At 46.6% G+C, this 5477-nt stretch overlaps 1 long non-coding RNA gene across 11 annotated transcripts; it reads right to left on the bottom strand.

Moving 5' to 3' along the window:
* Positions 1–1579: 1579 nt before the first annotated feature.
* Positions 1580–5142, bottom strand: LOC127910739 (uncharacterized). Of its 11 annotated transcripts, none has more exons than XR_008076071.1 (3): positions 2703–5142; positions 2420–2626; positions 1580–2351 (listed from the first exon to the last, which is right to left on the bottom strand). It is a non-coding gene; the product is annotated as an uncharacterized LOC127910739 (long non-coding RNA). The 11 variants fall into 11 exon arrangements; XR_008076070.1 differs by having other exon boundaries at positions 2841–5142; XR_008076073.1 differs by having other exon boundaries at positions 2420–2488; positions 2841–5142.
* Between the last annotated feature and the right edge of the window lie 335 nt (positions 5143–5477).

The following is a 5477-nucleotide window of genomic DNA, read 5'->3' as shown; positions in this document are numbered from 1 at the left end:
AGGAGATGAGACGGGTGGGGGTGGAAGGAGATGAGACGGGTGGGGGTGGAAGGAGATGAGACGGGTGGGGGTGGAAGGAGATGAGACGGGTGGGGGTGGAAGGAGATGAGACGGGTGGAAGGAGATGAGACGGGTGGAAGGAGATGAGACGGGTGGGGGTGGAAGGAGATGAGACGGGTGGGGGTGGAAGATGAGACGGGTGGGGGTGGAAGATGAGACGGGTGGGGGTGGAAGGAGATGAGACGGGTGGGGGTGGAAGGAGATGAGACGGGTGGGGGTGGAAGGAGATGAGACGGGTGGGGGTGGAACGAGATGAGACGGGTGGGGGTGGAAGGAGATGAGACGGGTGGGGGTGGGACAGGGGTGGAAGGAGATGAGACGTGTGGGGGTGGAAGGAGATGAGACGTGTGGGGGTGGAAGGAGATGAGACGGGTGGGGGTGGGACAGGGGTGGAAGGAGATGAGACGTGTGGGGGTGGAAGGAGATGAGACGTGTGGGGGTGGAAGGAGATGAGACGGGTGGGGGTGGGACAGGGGTGGAAGGAGATGAGACGTGTGGGGGTGGAAGGAGATGAGACGTGTGGGGGTGGAAGGAGATGAGACGGGTGGGGGTGGGACAGGGGTGGAAGGAGATGAGACGTGTGGGGGTGGAAGGAGATGAGACGTGTGGGGGTGGAAGGAGATGAGACGTGTGGGGGTGGAAGGAGATGAGACGGGTGGGGGTGGAAGGAGATGAGACGGGTGGGGGTGGAAGGAGATGAGACGTGTGGGGGTGGAAGGAGATGAGACGTGTGGGGGTGGAAGGAGATGAGACGGGTGGGGGTGGAAGGAGATGAGACGGGTGGGGGTGGAAGGAGATGAGACGTGTGGGGGTTTAAGGAGATGAGACGGGTGGGGGTGGAAGGAGATGAGACGTGTGGGGGTGGAAGGAGATGAGACGGGTGGGGGTGGAAGGAGATGAGACGTGTGGGGGTGGAAGGAGATGAGACGGGTGGGGGTGGAAGGAGATGAGACGGGTGGGGGTGGAAGCAGATGAGACGGGTGGGGGTGGAAGGAGATGAGACGTGTGGGGGTGGAAGGAGATGAGACGTGTGGGGGTGGAAGGAGATGAGACGGGTGGGGGTGGAAGGAGATGAGACGGGTGGGGGTGGAAGGAGATGAGACGGGTGGGGGTGGAAGGAGATGAGACGGGTGGGGGTGGAAGGAGATGAGACGGGTGGGGGTGGAAGGAGATGAGACGGGTGGGGGTGGAAGGAGATGAGACGGGTGGGGGTGGAAGGAGATGAGACGGGTGGGGGTGGAAGGAGATGAGACGGGTGGGGGTGGAAGGAGATGAGACGGGTGGGGGTGGAAGGAGATGAGACGGGTGGGGGTGGAAGGAGATGAGACGTGTGGGGGTGGAAGGAGATGAGACGTGTGGGGGTGAAAGGAGATGAGACGGGTGGGGGTGGAAGGAGATGAGACGGGTGGGGGTGGAAGGAGATGAGACGTGTGGGGGTGGAAGGAGATGAGACGTGTGGGGGTGGAAGGAGATGAGACGGGTGGGGGTGGAAGGAGATGAGACGGGTGGGGGTGGAAGGAGATGAGACGGGTGGGGGTGGAAGGAGATGAGACGGGTGGGGGTGGGACGGGGACGTTTTTTGCCTTCATTATTAATTTCAATATTAAATACTTTTCTTCAAAAGTATTTCGGTTAACTTTTCAGTGCTTTTTAATTTGTCACAGGATGTGATTGGTGGACTTATGCAGGGTTTTCCTCTCTATTCCAACTGCTGACCATCTCTGACCCACAAGGCCGTTTGGTTTGGGTATCTGGTTCTCTATAGAGCAACTCTGTTTTGCTACTACGTGTTTACGCTCCCAATTGGGATGATGTTGAGTTTATTAACAAACGTATTTCTTTACAGCCCTATCTCAACTCACGTCATTTAATTTTTTGGAGGCGACTTGACTTGGTGTGGGTCGTTCCAACCCCAGATCATTTATCTCCCTCAGAAATCTCCAGAGTTGAATCTGCATTATGAGCCCGGCAGGATGTGTAGCGCCATGGAAGTTCCTTTATCCCCGGTAACAAATGCTTTTCTTTATGTTCACATGTGCACCACTCCTATTCTAGAATAGACTACTTCTTCGTAGATAAAGCCCTTCTTCCCGCTATTGAGTAACTAGAATATTCTATTGTTGTTAGTGATCATTCTCCTCTGTCACTCCCACCTCTCATTCTATTGAGTAACTAGAATACTTCCCTTGTTGTTAGTGATCATTCTCCTCTGTCACTCCCACCTCTCATTCTATTGAGTAACTAGAATACTTCCCTTGTTGTTAGTGATCATTCTCCTCTGTCACTCCCACCTCTCATTCTATTGAGTAACTAGAATACTTCCCTTGTTGTTAGTGATCATTCTCCTCTGTCACTCCACCTCTCATTCTATTGAGTAACTAGAATACTTCCCTTGTTGTTAGTGATCATTCTCCTCTGTCACTCCCACCTCTCATTCTATTGAGTAACTAGAATACTTCCCTTGTTGTTAGTGATCATTCTCCTCCGTCACTCCCACCTCTCATTCTATTGAGTAACTAGAATACTTCCCTTGTTGTTAGTGATCATTCTCCTCTGTCACTCCCACCTCTCATTCTATTGAGTAACTAGTAACTAGAATACTTCCCTTGTTGTTAGTGATCATTCTCCTCCGTCACTCCCACCTCTCATTCTATTGAGTAACTAGAATACTTCCCTTGTTGTTAGTGATCATTCTCCTCCGTCACTCCCACCTCTCATTCTATTGAGTAACTAGAATACTTCCCTTGTTGTTAGTGATCATTCTCCTCCGTCACTCCCACCTCTCATTCTATTGAGTAACTAGAATACTTCCCTTGTTGTTAGTGATCATTCTCCTCTGTCACTCCCACCTCTCATTCTATTGAGTAACTAGAATACTTCCCTTGTTGTTAGTGATCATTCTCCTCCGTCACTCCCACCTCTCATTCTATTGAGTAACTAGTAACTAGAATACTTCCCTTGTTGTTAGTGATCATTCTCCTCCGTCACTCCCACCTCTCATTCTATTGAGTAACTAGTAACTAGAATACTTCCCTTGTTGTTAGTGATCATTCTCCTCCGTCACTCCCACCTCTCATTCTATTGAGTAACTAGAATACTTCCCTTGTTGTTAGTGATCATTCTCCTCTGTCACTCCACCTCTCATTCTATTGAGTAACTAGAATACTTCCCTTGTTGTTAGTGATCATTCTCCTCTGTCACTCCACCTCTCATTCTATTGAGTAACTAGAATACTTCCCTTGTTGTTAGTGATCATTCTCCTCCGTCACTCCCACCTCTCATTCTATTGAGTAACTAGTAACTAGAATACTTCCCTTGTTGTTAGTGATCATTCTCCTCCGTCACTCCCACCTCTCATTCTATTGAGTAACTAGTAACTAGAATACTTCCATTGTTGTTAGTGATCATTCTCCTCTGTCACTCCCACCTCTCATTCTATTGAGTAACTAGAATACTTCCCTTGTTGTTAGTGATCATTCTCCTCTGTCACTCCACCTCTCATTCTATTGAGTAACTAGAATACTTCCCTTGTTGTTAGTGATCATTCTCCTCTGTCACTCCCACCTCTCATTCTATTGAGTAACTAGAATACTTCCCTTGTTGTTAGTGATCATTCTCCTCTGTCACTCCCACCTCTCATTCTATTGAGTAACTAGAATACTTCCCTTGTTGTTAGTGATCATTCTCCTCTGTCACTCCCACCTCTCATTCTATTGAGTAACTAGAATACTTCCCTTGTTGTTAGTGATCATTCTCCTCCGTCACTCCACCTCTCGTTGAATCGTGCTCCGTGGAGACTTGTTACTTTCGAACAATTCCTTATGCACCGTTTTATCCAATAGACATCTTTATTGAGATAAATTAAACAGATTCGATCTCTCCATCTACACTGTGGGAAACACACAAAATTGTTTTTAGAAGCTAAATCATTTCCTCAAAATGTACACTGCCTCGTGTGTTTTAGCATTTCATCCCATTTAAATGAATAATACTTGCAAAACATTTTACACACCAGAATCACCTGAAGACAATTCAATCATGAATACTTTTTTGTTGTACAATTCGCAAACTGCTATCATTAGTACAGAGAGGACAGAGGAAAGTGGTCAATCTTTGCAGTTATAGACGATTTTCAATTCAATCACAGCAATGCACAGTGGGAAAACCCTGGCCCAGATGACTACCCAATCGAATTCTTCAAGAAGTGTTCTGCCAAACTGCACTATATAGGGGAATAGGGGCTCTGGTCTAAAGTAGTGCACTATATAGGGGAATAGGGGCTCTGGTCTAAAGTAGTGCACTATATAGGGGAATAGGGGCTCTGGTCTAAAGTAGTGCACTATATAGGGGAATAGGGGCTCTGGTCTAAAGTAGTGCACTATATAGGGGAATAGGGGCTCTGGTCTAAAGTAGTGCACTATATAGGGAATAGGGCTCTGGTCTACAGTAGTGCACTATATAGGGAATAGGGCTCTGGTCTATAGTAGTGCACTATATAGGGAATAGGGTTCTGATCTATAGTAGTGCACTATATAGGGGAATAGGGGCTCTGGTCTAAAGTAGTGCACTATATAGGGAATAGGGCTCTGGTCTACAGTAGTGCACTATATAGGGAATAGGGGCTCTGGTCTACAGTAGTGCACTATATAGGGAATAGGGCTCTGGTCTACAGTAGTGCACTATATAGGGAATAGGGCTCTGGTCTAAAGTAGTGCACTATATAGGGAATAGGGCTCTGGTCTATAGTAGAGCACTACATTAATTGAACAGGTCCATTTATGGATGTCAAATCAAAGCCACGGAACCCTGCTCTGAGGAAGTCAGTCTCCTGTTTGCTTAAGAGCCAAATCCTTCCCAAATTCTCTACGCAAAACTTTCAAAGCAACTTCCGAACAAATACTGGTTTGCACTTTGGCCGTTGGTTAATTTGCTCTTCATGAGGAGTATTATTCAAGGTTTTTTTTAAATAATAATAAAGGTGTTCTTTCACTCCCTAATTGGCTGATAGCGGCTCTATTCTATAGTGGTTTCCATAGTAACAGTGAGGTTTCTTTTTGTGTCAGACCTAAAAAGCTTACTGATTAGGAATATGACTTAAACTTCTTTATCTTTGCATTAAAACGGTATTAATCAAGGCAAATCTATTTTTTTTGTGTTTTTCACAGAGTAAAAAATAAATAAATATTGTAATAATAATAATAATAATAATAATAATAATAATAATGATTCAAGGTCTGAGTGGTGTTTTCCTTTTTTACATCACCCTTGGATATCTTTTGATACGGCGCTGTGTCTCTGTTCATGATATACATGAATATAGAGAGCGGGCGTTGATTTAAGGAAAGTCTGATCTAAAGACAGTTGCTATTACAGTTCACACAGAGCACGCTAGATATTACCAACACACACACACACAC

Source organism: Oncorhynchus keta, chromosome 22 (genome assembly GCF_023373465.1).
Source record: "Oncorhynchus keta strain PuntledgeMale-10-30-2019 chromosome 22, Oket_V2, whole genome shotgun sequence".
NCBI classification, from domain to species: Eukaryota; Metazoa; Chordata; class Actinopteri; order Salmoniformes; family Salmonidae; genus Oncorhynchus; species Oncorhynchus keta.
The sequence above is the reverse complement of the archived record's forward strand: the minus strand, read 5'-3'. Positions and strand labels throughout refer to the sequence as shown.